Below are 14,051 nucleotides of genomic sequence, written 5' to 3'. Positions count from 1 at the left end.
ATAATTTAAATAATTGAGTGGTTTATTAACATAGAATTTTTGTAGAATACTCTACATTTATAATGTAGAATATTTTACTGTAGCTGCGAAATACCTTACTCCATAAATATATGTAATGATAGCTTTGTTTTTTAGGGGTGTGCGATATAGTACCGTTGCATTGACGTAGTTCTATTGTAGTATCGAGCAGCGGTAGCAGGTCACTTGTCAGAACGCGAATCATTGAGGGCAAATTAACTTACCTTCCTTCCTTCTCACCTTCTTGAGCGGCCCTTCTCGAAGTTGAATGACGACCAACAGGCGTGCAGGTGAAGAGTAGAGTTCAGTTAGAACGAGACGGATACTAAGCACTACTGCGAATTTCATCGTAGTTGTATAGCTACTGGCGTTCAACTTCTTACAGAAGTTTTGTATCGACCAGAAAGAATCCTGCTCCAATGTCCTGGAAATCGCACGAACGCCAGGTATGCTAATGCGTTTCAGTAAGAAATTTGTACAACGGTCTTGGCATAGTCATATGGATGATGGCGGTGATCTTATGCATTTAGCAAATGGATGTCCAGCAGTTGTAATGCATACACGAGAGAATGATCGAGACCACTTGAAGTAATTGATACGATTGCAGGCTTCACATTCACCACAAAGTTACTTCGACAGGAGTAACGTATAGCCACTCCTAATGTAGAGTTAATGAAATTACATTGTTGTCTTGCAATATAAGTTTTACAAGACGCGTCGCGTGGGCGCGGTTACAAAAGAGGCGTCACATAGTAAAAAAACGCCGAAGCTACATGCTGCCACGTTGCATCTCTGTGCAACTTAGCAACGCGTCAAAACAAAGGTTTTGAATTTTTTTCTCGAAGCTTGGGCCTATGTTAGATCGTCTTAAAAGACCTTCATCCGCAGCATTTAATGTGATACTTGGCAAATAGTTACTCGACTTATTTTTAAGCATGTGTCATTGAATGTCCCAAAAAATGGGAACATTCATTTTTCCTTAAATTTCATTTTCGTTAAATTAGGGAAATTGCGAACAGGCATCGCCAAAGCTGTATTGAGAGAGCGATGTCTGAGACAACTATTTATTTGAAAAAAACTGGTCACAAACCACATGTAGGTCGATCCAAAAAACTCATCTCCTCTTAGCAGCATTATAGGCGAACAAGGCGACGTGTTCCTTAGTTCTTCAAAGGAAGCCAATTATATATGATGCAATAATAATTTTATGTGATATATTTGCCGAAACTAAGAGGCCATTGTGACATGTCAAAGCTTTTGTACGGAAGTCCTGAAATTGTATAAAAATAAATGGAGATCAATAAAATGGTGAGTTTAAAAACTGGTTTAATACTAATAAATCTGATACATGAATATCGGTATCTCAATTTAGGAATTTATGCGAGCGCAATCTGTTATCGACTACAGTACTTAGATCGAAGTCGACTTCGTTCTTGCTGAAGTCCATTCCTCAAAAGTTACCATGGCGTATTTTTCCGAGTTCCGATATTAAATCTTGTATATGCTTCAGCTCGTGCCGCTGTGCAAGAAATGTATCGATTATCCTTTGCATTCGAAATAAAATAGCAGAATCTGGTGGATATCAGCGAAGCTCAAATGAGAAAGCTACAGTTTGAACTTGTTGGGACGGCAACAACACTCTCTGCATTGATGGATAACGTCCATCTGGTCATGTAATACAGGCTGTATCAGGTGTACTCACACATTACACGAGGCCTGCTGTCGAATGACCGCCGCTAAAGCGAACAGAAGTAACGAAAAAACAAAGAGTATTCCTTTGTTTCTGTGTTGAACGACGCTTTAAAATGCGCCGCTCATATACAGGGCAGTGTCCCGGAGTTTGGACACATGTTGGCCTGCTGTTTGTCGTAGCAAGTATATGCTAAGCACCAGGCACTGGAATAAAATCCGTTTTTCAGAGAAGAAGCACAGGTATATGATGACAAAGGCATGCTCAGAATACGGGATATTGTTTAAAGTTTTCGCAGTAAACGGGCCTCCATTGACGCTATGCTTCATTGTACAAAATTACTGCTTTACGCTGTTACCAGAAACGCGACCGCTTGAAACAAAGTTAACTCAAAGGCACTTGAAACTAGCTAAAAAAAAAAAAGAAATAAGTCAATCTAATGAGCTATGGTATCTCCATTTGAAATCTATCTAGTAGTTTTAAAAGTCTTAGGTCGACTTCTTGTATACGCAAAGTCCAAGACACTGTCTAGCTAGCTTGTGCCCTAAGACAATTTTAAGCATTAACTATCTGACTCTTTGATTTCCTTCCATTAGAAAATGTTTACCGCTGATATAGAAGTCCAATGAAGAAAGATCATTGGTTTCTTTGTCGTCTCAACAATAATTCAATTGTAACCCGAAATAAATATGGTAACATTTTTCAAGAGACGTTAATGTGTTATGTCAGCGCGCGCCGTTGCATCGGCAAAACCGTAACGAAATAAGTTCACTCAGTACAGCATAAACCGACGGACAGCTGACGCAGACATGCCATCAGATCTCAAGTTGAACTTACGCTTGCTCGAGTTCCAATTCACACAGCCTAGAATACAATGGGTTGTGTGAAATTATAGGCTTACCAATAGCACGTTATTTGAGGTCAAATTTACAACGATGCTCGCTATTATTTAGAGTTTTGAAAACGATTTGTGAACGCTATAAATCTGAAATCAAAAAAAGGTAATTCCACCTACATTGAAGAAACACGTCTGTGACAGACGCCCTCCTGCCACACTAGCTGCGTTTCACACACAAACGATACCAACTGTGCCTAAAATTTTTACGCCTGTTACTGTTGTACTTAATGAAAGCTAGTTAGTAGCAAGCTTGGTTTTTATTGGCCTGTTTTGACAGAAACATCGAACTGGTAAGTGGTAGCCTTCTAATTAGTTAAAGCTAAAAATGCTAGCTTTTAGTAGGACTACTAATGTGACATCGTGAATTATCTAAGTGGCTAGATACCGGTAGCATCAGTAAGGGAGCAAGGGGTGTACAAATGTTGCTTTACGAGAGATTTTCTTTAGTGGCATGTTTCACTTTAAAAAGTTACTAAATATGGGCTGGTCTTAATATTTAGACGTCCGATTTCGTCACTATCGATAGTAATTGAAGGCATGACAAGTGTTCGCAAAAAGTATTTAGCCTTGATAGGATTGGCTTATGCTGTATATGTTTTACTTCCCTCACGTCACCTTAACTAATTACGTTTCTAGTTAATTTTGTTCCTTATCAAGATAAGGCCATGAAACGAGTGCGTCGTAAAGAAATCCGTTCTTGCATCATTACTTCGCGTCCGCGTGACACAAATCTTTTATACGATAGAGCTTCAACTGACAGATTTAATCTAGACTAAGTATATATATATACGATATACCGAGATTAGGATTTCACCATAGATAGTTATTACTGCTCATATAATTGTAAGGTGGAAGATCACAAACGTGAATAATTGGCTGTCCGACACTGTGCAAGTGTGATTAAATAGGCAAGATGGAACTACACCAATCAACCCAGTGAAGTGCAGATGGAAAACCCAACTACGAGACGGGTAAAAGTAAGGCAACTTGCGGCTAAATACATTTAAACTATTCCGAGTGGTAATTATGCATGTATGATATGGATACGAAAAGAAACGCGTCTTTAATGGGATAACATCCTGTACTGAACAAAAAAAGACAACTAAAATGGAAAAAGAACGACTTCGACGGTACTCCAATGATGTTGAAACGGCCGGATGGCTTTCGGGATGACGACGGCGACGTAGGGGCGAATGCGTAAATTTAAATACAAAAGCGAAGAAATCCATGAATTCACGAGGACTGCTCTGCATACTACTTCACTCGAATGCCCTTGTTTGGCTAAGGGAATTTTCCATTGTGCTTGTCTAGGTGTGAAGTCATAATGGCAGGATAGCCTTTTCTTCGGATATTCATTCGGTTGATGAACCCGAATTTAGCTAATGACACAGCGCAATTTTTATCTTATTTATTAATCCGTTATAATGAGATTATGTCATATTTAATTGCTCCAAAATATTGTTTACATTGTTTTCAGTGTTGTACGGAATTTCTCGGTGGTTTTCAGTACAGTGTATGTCGCTTCGCATCGACAACAAAAAAAAAAAGGACACGTTCCAACTTTGGACACTTCTGACTTTTATGGCCTAACAAGCGTCAATTCCTATTTTACACTTTTCACACATGTTCAATATAGACAGCCGGCTGATAGCAAGTGTGGTTTTACTAGCTGGAGTCGCTTGAAAGCTGGGTATGACCTTTAAAGCCGTACTCTCGAAGCATATTTTTCATTATCCTCGCATTTTTCTCGACAGGCGTCTGCTTAGCATCTGGTTCAGAAAGCTTCGAAACGCCGTAGAACGACACAGTTATTTTTCCTCGATGTACATAATAGCTTGGCAGCTGACGACAGACGATTGCCTCTAGCGCAGATAGGGGGACGAGACCTAAGGCCGGTGCCACTATTATAATATGCCCTTGCGAAAATAATGGCTATGTTTTTTCTTCGTTTCATAACTACAATGCACTATTGACTTTGCTGGAAAAACTATGGTCGAAATTTTTTGAACGCGGAGTACATTACGATCGGCGATTTGATTTATAAATAGGTTGAGTAGCGTTAATATCGTGTTAGCGTGATGTTTTTACAGTTTCACTAATCACACAGTAATATAATGCAGTGAATACCAAAATACGTCAGCACAAAGCAAGCAACTGCCGTATATCTAGGTTGACGCCAGCGGAATCGGCAGCGTAAGGTTATAAGGACTTTCATTCTTCATTTGAACCCATTAGAGGCTACGATTATTTTAATGAAACCGCATAAATTAGAATGCGTTTTCTAAACTAATCGCCATTACCACGTCAGCGTCACAAGATTAGATTACTATTTGTTTTATATATAAATATGGCAAAATATTTTTATTTCTACATTAGCACCTAACTTTTAAGAAGAACGTTATGTAGGGGCGTTATGAGCACTCTGCATTATCGTCTTGCCGGTTGCTAAGTTAGAACAGCTGATCAGGGCTTTGGAAGAATTTTAGTTACATATTGAGGTAGTGAGGCATCTAGAACGGCACCGTTAATAGTGTGAGTGTCATCGGCCGCCGCCTCCATACACAAACGTTCTCCTTATTCCGACTATGTTGCGCCGAGTGCAAAGAAAGTTATTTATAGTTTCTCCTGCGTCTGGAACATGAAAATCCGAAAGCAAGTTTGCTACATAATATGAACAATTTTACCATACAGGAAATATCCATTGGCAAGGTACGTTTCCGACTGGCTGCGGACACTCGTGCCAAGTTGAAGGTACTAGTGACGCGAGAACACGTTGGAGTGACTATCTATCTTGTTTGACACAGGAAAAGCCAGCTTGTTGTGTTATTTTTTAGAGATTTAAACTTAAGAAAAAGTGCTATATCAAAGAAGAAAATGTGCCTATGTAGTCACTACAGTGTATGCAGCTAAATGACATCGGCGGGAAACATCACTAGAAATTAATATAAATATTGTGTTAGTATTCTGTGTAAATTACACGACTTTAACCGTTCGGATTGTCAGAATATTGAGCTGGCTTTCCGGTAACTTTCTCTAGCTTTCGCATCTTATGCCTTGAGCCTATTACTGCGGCCCCTATTCAATGTAAGCAGCGTCTGTTTATTTTCGAATTGTGCTAAGAAGCGTGTGCTACGAAAGCAGTTCCCATTAGCCGCGCGGCTTCAGATGAGCGCGAGGAAGTCTGCACGAAAATCGCAATATACCGAGAACAAATGTGTCCTATATACGCTCATGTGTTTCGTGTTGCTGTGTGTATAGCTGATTTACAAGTGCCTGTTCGTGTGTTTTGATTGAATGTTCGTGGCGATAATCTGTCGCCACTCCATGTTTCTTCATCGTTCGGTAATTTCAGCGTTTAAGAGTCCTCGCTGGCTGCAACTAGACTGTTAAGACGGTGTACGTGCATACGGCGAATTCCAGCTGCTATCATTCCATTCGACGACGTCGCCGTCACCACCTTTCGGGGATGCAACTTAGGAATCGTTTCGTTCAATCGGCCGTTTCATTGGCCGTCAAACGCTGTCCGCTGGCCGCTGGCCGCCCTGTTCTGCTGATGGCTATTGCGTTGTTTCGCACGCGTCAACCCTCTACGTCCAGATTAACCAACAAAAAACCGGCTTGTGCCGGTTCTGTCCTTCTTGCCAGATTTCCATCGCCCTGGCCTATTCCCCTCTCGTCAGAATAAGTAGTAATGGCAACAACAGTGGCGTTCCCAATTGCCGTAACCGGAGTCACTTGCTTAGCTTTTTACCAATAACATTGTGTTCAGTTATTGGCGTTAAGCTATATACAGCCACTTCGGTGGTTCAAACAAGTACTTTGGGGAGAGTGCGAGAATCATCAATAGTCGAGAGGCTGCGGTCGGCGGCAGTATCGACGGCTATAACGTATCGTTACAATGCTGACGGTGGACGTAACTGGCGTAGCCCGGTGAGGACCAAAACTTCGTCCACGTAAGTCATGGCTGAAGAACGTAAGTAAAAAAAGAAACAGGCCAATGGTGCGGAGTTATATCCCGTGCACCAGTATCACCATGGGAACGACCTCATCATGAAATAGGCGGGCAATATTTGTTCTAATCGGTGTGCATCTAACTTTCAAAGAAAAAGCGCTTAGAAGAAAAAGAAGAGTCAAGCCTATTTGGTATTAATCGTCATCGGGCGTATTATATAAGATACGTGTAAACGGTCATTTTTCTCATCTAAATAAATTTCCACGGTTAAAAGCTATACAACAGACGACTGGGCAGAACTTTCACCCGACAGAGTACGCAGTTGTCTATCACACGCTCAATCCGGACAATGGAGCGAACTGTTATACGTAGGCCGTCAATCTCTCATACGACTATATTATCTCAGCAACGTATTTTCCGCTGGAAAAGTTCAGAAGAAAGCAGTGTCGACATCTAATTGTTCGACGATACGATTAAGTAGCATAGAAAGCTGCTATAAACGAACTAAGGCCAAATACGAATGATGCGGTAAACGGCTGTGTTAAGTGTTCAACCAAACTGACAGATAGATAAACAAGGCTAAAAGCTGATCAATTCGGTCTCCTACCGAGCTAATATACCCTAAGATGACTCTCTTTCTGTCGCACTAAACGTCACAGTTCTTAGACCATACAGAAAATAGTCTAGCGAATAGCGAAGCGTCGATTGTATGAAGCGTTCAATCATGTCGCTTGAGCAAACATGACAATGCTGTCCTCTGATGTTGTACGCCCCGACTTCGCACTAACCCCGTATGCAGGCGTGGAGAAATCACGTAAGGCTGCCATAGAAAATCCATAAACTGAAGCCTCGTTCGTACTGTCTAGACAAAGGACCAACATAGCTTTCAACATCTTTTAATATTTGTAAATACATTAACAGGGTGGAGCAAACTATGGCTCAGAACTTCAAGTCAGTTTCAGCCTTCTCGCTTAGCTTTTCTAGCTTTCTTACGACGGACCAGAATGGCGCCACCGTCCATCGACTAACCAGATTGAACGCAAGTAAATGTGGGTCATAATCGACTATTCTAGTTTTTGCAAAAGTCTGACTGCTAGACGCCAGAGGGCAAACAGAAACAGGATCCGTCAGTACTCGATGACTGCGTGCAGCTTAGTAAAAGCGATTCTAATATTCGAGCGTCGTAGCCAACGATAGAAACGATGTCTGCCAGACTAGATTTATTACACTTGCCGTCTTCTTGAACTTCCCTTCCTTAACCATATTTTTTTTGCTTCTTTTTAATCTACTTGCCCTTTTCGTTACGGCTTTTAGCAATCATTGCAAGTGGTAACGCCAGCTGTGTGTAGTTTACAGGCCAGTACACATAAGGATAATACATTTCTGCCATCTATCTGTACATTAAGCCCAATTTATAATTTTCTACGACGCTGAAACAGTCATCTTGGTAATAAGAGTGGCTGATATTACGTGATACACATGACCAATATCTGGTTTGGAAGTGGTGCAGTGTCATTGTTGTTTACCGTACCGCCTATGCTTGGATATGTAGGATTTTCCACAAAAATAAACGTAATTGAAGTTAGTATTTGACATCTAAAAATCATTTTGTACTTGGAAACAGGCTTAGATTACTAACATAGAGGAGATGGTTAGCTAAACGGTTTATTTCTTTTGTTTTTAACTGTCATCAGTAGCCCCTTTTAATCATGACGCAATACCATTGCAACGCCCTTTTAATTCTTGATTTTATATTCTTACAATAAGGCCTTGAAGAAGGTGTACAATTCAATGCTTCGACACGGTAATACGCACAATTGCAAACATTTCACAGTCAGATCTTTTATTAAAACAACTATTAGTCCAAAAGTGTAAATACAACATTTAAGAACCAGGAAAAATATTTTGATCTTCAGGTGACTTTCCCTGACCCCTATGCTTATCGTGTATTGAATGATATCAATTCAAAACGATTACCTCAAGTAAACAGTATATAAATAGAGGGGGGAGAGGGAGACTTTCTATCATCACTTTGCACTATACCATTAAAGTTTTATACTATAGATCTACTATAGATTAGTCAAATTGGTTCTGACTACTCCTACGCGTACAGACGTAGTTATATAATCAGTGCATAACTAGTCCACTGCTTGCTTTGGGCGCATTTTTCTTTAGATACCCAACTTGAACACTAACTTGCCCACGACCCAAATTTACCAGCGTTCATTATTCCAGCACACTTTTCGCAGGTACATAAGTTATTTTCGCCGATCGTTTGTATCTTTAGCCTATTTTCTGTACGGGCGTTTTCGACGACCCCGAAAGGTACGCCATATGCGAAGAGTAGCAGAAGTAGAAGATATATGGCAGATCACGGTAGAATCACGCTCGACCCTTCTGTTGTACCAGTCTGTGCCAGTTTGATGTCACCATTGTCTTTCGAGTTTCGTGTAAAGTCTACTACTATGCCCCTATGGCCCACAATCGTGAACGAGAGTTAGCTCGTGATCATCAGACGCCAGTAGCAACAGCCTATTGTTGTTATCGTCATCCGTGAATGAGTTCTCGATGGGTAATTGTGTTAGTATATTATGTAAGCGTTAACTGTTATAAAGTCAAGCGAAACACTAGACAATCTTTTTGCATTGTGGAGTGTATATATATATATAGGCATATGTGTGCGTGAGAGTGAGCTATCGTCGTCATTCCTTATCTTTCCTAAATATTTAATTGATAAAAATGTTAACCAAATGAGAACTGAGTCATTCAAGCAGCTTCTTCTCTCTAATATGACAGTACGTTACAAAGAAAAAGAAAAACTAGAACGTGAAATGTTTACAAATATATACGAGGAAGGTAGTTTAGTACTATACGACATATATGATTGTCATCAACTGTCGCAGTAATTGTGCGCCAGTCACTGCTGACAGGCCCCTCTACTAGGGATCTGCTCGATTGATGTATGACCAGACCGCGACCAGACATACGAAATCCAGCCGCATTTCTGGGCAGTTGAATCATCGGACGCTCGCTGGCAAAATAACAAGTTAAGCCATGGATACAGCGCACTTTTATCTGAATGACAAAATCTTATGCTCAACCCTATAGCTACCCCAGATCTATTAAACTAATACTGTCGTTATTATTAAGATTAACTAAAAATAGCTTTATCTATTATGGTCGGAATCGGTATCATTTGTGGCACATGTACACAGAACACACGTGAACCCGTGTGCATCTGTAGATTTGCAAAGTCTATCGACTGTCATCTGTAAAACCGATAGACAATGTTAACGACATACTGTGCATGTTTTGCCATGCAAATACAAGATTTATCATAGCTTAGTTGTAAAGAACGGTGTTCAGCTTAAGATTTTTCGCTGTCATCTGCCATCGGATTCGAAGACCGTACTTATGGATATATCCATTGTGTCACTGAGTTCTCATATGCCAGTACATAGATTTTCTGTGGCCTACCATATCTTAGTCATTTTATCTGGATGCTTGATCTTTTGCTTCTAAAGAGGACGCCACGCTCCCGACTACACGGTTGTATGTCGCATAGACAGACCATGATTATAATAGTATCTCCTTCGATTGCTTGCTGTGATTGAAAAAAACAATTTACTATTTAAGTGTTTCGTTAAAGCAAATAGATAGTTCGCACGTATTCACTATTGTCTGCACAAGGAAAGCTTGCTCAATCATGAGAGCTGAAGGCGGGAAACGATTTTCTCAATCTAAACGAGCACCTGCATTTTAGCCTACTACCTGTGGTGTAAAAACAATTCCGCTAAATTGACAAATACAGAGATAGTGCGCTTCACATAGAAGCTTACATCTATGTTCGATGCCCACCATGCAAAATGCCGGTGAGTTGTATATAGGCACTTCCGCAACAGCACAATGCACAGCGCTCTTGCTGACCCTGACGTATAAATTCTACTGAATTTCTTAAAACAATGTCACTAGATAATGACAAGTCGAAGTTATCTAGAGCGTTAACCAAAAACATTAACGATTAACGCTCTCTTCCAATTACTTTGCTATATCTTGAAACAAAGCCCACATATATGGCATTCCTCTATTGATCTACGAGTACCCTACACAGTCGATATTCGACAAGAAAAAGCATAACTCCTCCTCTGCTACGAAAATTAAATAGAAAAAAAGGTCGTCATCTGTCGCGTACATAACTGCTAAAAATTACGCTGTGTCTTCATTCAATATTGAGTTGAGCCAGACGCATGCAGTCGACCCTATCACCGACCTTTCGTGGCCACATCTAACCATCATCAGGTGAGAATATAATGCGACCTATGAATTTGTGGATACTGTCTAAACACGTTTAACAGTAGTCTGATGACGGCTAGATTTTAAAATGAAAATTGTTGTAAACACGAAAAAAAAATGCATTTTTTGCTATGGCTAGGCACTGAGTGATCTGATTGTGTCGATATAGCGTGGATCCTTTATGCAACACCAACATGCGTAAAGATACCAGAATATATCTAATTCTAATGTCATAAGCCGATTGTTTATAGTCTTAGTATTTTGGAAACATAACTTTAGACAATTATAATGTAAAACTAGTTTCGGAATATATACAATCCTTTGTAGAAATAGTGTAATCTATACATAGATTCTGCTAAGTTTTACAGAACAAAGGTGATAATAAGCTTTGCTTGATCCAGACATCTCCCACATCAATCCCACAGCATCTGCGAATCGTCGAAATTAGCCGTTATCTAGTCGGCAGAAGATCCATTAAAGCCGATGGCCAGCTTTTCAGGTTTTTACCACTTACGAGGTTTACACTGAATAATTTCTCAGTGCCGATTGATCTGTTAGATATGGAAAAGAACGGATAACTAAGGCCCTAAGCTCTATAATCGAAGAAGTAAAACTTTTTCTTTATGAATCCTAGAAAGTCACTAGAGTTTCCTAAATTGTGACTTGTGATAACTTTACGGGTAGCGTATTTGCCAGCTAGCCTGAGGGACTCTTTGTAGTCTAGGTTCGAATCCGGGTACAGACACATGCTGTTTCGTGCTGGAAGACAGCCACCTGATGCAATGTCTAACGGCGATGCCGGACCTAAAACTCGAAGCGTAGAGAACATTTTCCAGCTTTCCAACTGAATAGTTTCTTTGTTCTCGATACTACGTGGCCTATAAATTCTCTTCTAGGAAAACGAAGACAGCTAAAGGGTGGAATCATAGTTGCATCATAAGGAGCTTTATTACTATAAAACTCTTCCGCAGAGACTGGCAATCTCTACGGCCTTTGCTTTCATTTACAGCACTTCGCCTAACCTGCCAGCAGGGCGAAATGTGCTTCCCTGTGAAAGCGCCATATTAACGGTACCTTCTGCATTATGATATGATGATGCTCAACCTTAATAGGGGTGTCCTTTGAACTAGAAACGCCTATGTACGTGACGCAGTTCTTAAACTGCTGTGAATCAAGTTACGTGCAGTGTGGTCTATTGTATATCTACACGAAGATCTTTTAAATATCACAGAACTGTACAGAACTATAATCTTCTATCAGGCAGTACAAGACTTAGGAGTGGTGGGTTAGATAAGCATCGGTATTTGTTTCGTTCGGATTTGTTTTCAGAAGAAATATGTAAGTGACTTTTTTTTATGTTCTGTTATGTATGAAAAAAAAAATAACTTCAATATAGATTTTGCGAAAGTGGGACTTTTCGATTAACTCCTCAAAAAGTTTTCAAAATCAATTAGTACAGTTGCTTCGGGGTATGCGTCAAGTTTTATTAGCATAAATAGATAAGGCAGCTGTACGGTAAAAAAATTAAGATCTTTTCTCTAAACAGGGCAATATACTATCTGAAAGCTTGATAAAAAACACCCTGCCATACAACTCTATCTGCTAGAAGAGGCATACCTAAAGCTTTGAAAAACCATCTGGCTAGGAAGCATAGTTACATGTTTCTAGAATTATGTGACGCGATAGCCTTGTACCTCATTTGATCAGAGAGGATCATAAAAATACCAAATGATGTTTACTGGGAGGTAACACCATCAGCAGAACACAAAGCGGAAAAATAAATTTAAACAGTCTAGCTGCGCAAAGCTTCACTAACTATTAATGGATATAAACAACACATAAAAACCCTGGGAATCTACCGCAAGATTGAATATAATTAGGTGTCCTTTGCAGGCGGGCAGAAAGAATTCGAGGCGAAGGCATCTTTTGTACAATTTGCCCCGATACTGAGGAACCTGAAAATTTGCTTTAGGAAACAATGCTTTCCTAAGAACGCTTCTGTTCCAATTCGAAACATGGTCGATGAAACTAAATGAAAAACTATGAAAAGTGACATTAGTTTTATCTGGATCCAAATCACTTTATGTTGCTGATAATATATTATATGTACTACTGTTGATATCCTCCATAATACTATTCTGAGTATGCGAACGGCACACATGCTTTTCGACAACGCCATCTCACGTTCAGTCAAATCTCTGTCAATGGTTATCTACTGTGTCTCTTGTTTAGGCTGTAAGTCTTGCAGTATCAGACTAAAAAACTATCATTACTCGTGAGTTTATCGAGGCCGCTGCCCGTTGACCATCCAATAAATTCAAATTTTTTTCTCTCGTCTGCAACGACTCGGACGTCTGATTGTTCGACCGACGTCCTTTTCAAACTGTTCGTCTAAAGCTAAGCAAAAGCGCGCACCTGCTGGGCTCTCGTATGCACACACAAAACTGACATAGTTAAATAATCATGCATAGTTGACGAAACGTGCCGACATGGCCCAATATGCCAACAACAGGTAAATGGTTGATGCACGGTAGTATATGACAGTCAAGAACTATTGGCGGAATGCCCATCTAGTTTATTTAAGGTCAGCTGGGGTCTCATAAAGTGAATTTTATTGAGCTAGGATTTTAATAATAATATTCGAAACTTTAGATAGGCACATACACGTAACTTACTGCCGAGCCTGTTACGTATTAACCAAGGACGCAATGTAACATCGAAATAATTAATTTTTATTGGCTGATTAAGTTACGATGTGAAAATGAGACAAAATTTCACAGATACGAATATTTTTCTCTATTTCTATTTACGCATTTTACACCTATAGATAGCGGACTTGAACGTATATCCGGTATATTGTCGTAGCATGAACCTTCGCCTAGCCATAGAGTTTCTCCGAATGCTTAGCGAGGTATCAAGGTAAACGGACGCTCTTTTGACCCTCACATCAATAAAAATATATAGTACGTATGTATAGCTTCGTTGAATAGCGAAACTACCTTATTACGCTATTGTATCCCGACTCGACACAAGTCAAAATACTTCTCATATGGCATGGTTCGTAGTGATAGCTTATAAGCATAAGAAGTTAAAAGGGCGGTATTTAGTACATGAGCGCGATTAACCAGTTGATTATTGCAAGTAGAATATAAAGTAAAAAAAAAAAAAAAAATTTACGTAAAATCATAAGAGGATACGTT

The sequence above is a fragment of the Varroa destructor genome, unplaced genomic scaffold (genome assembly GCF_002443255.2).
Source record: "Varroa destructor unplaced genomic scaffold, Vdes_3.0 BEIS01000003.1, whole genome shotgun sequence".
NCBI classification, from domain to species: Eukaryota; Metazoa; Arthropoda; class Arachnida; order Mesostigmata; family Varroidae; genus Varroa; species Varroa destructor.
This window is presented reverse-complemented; position numbering follows the sequence as displayed.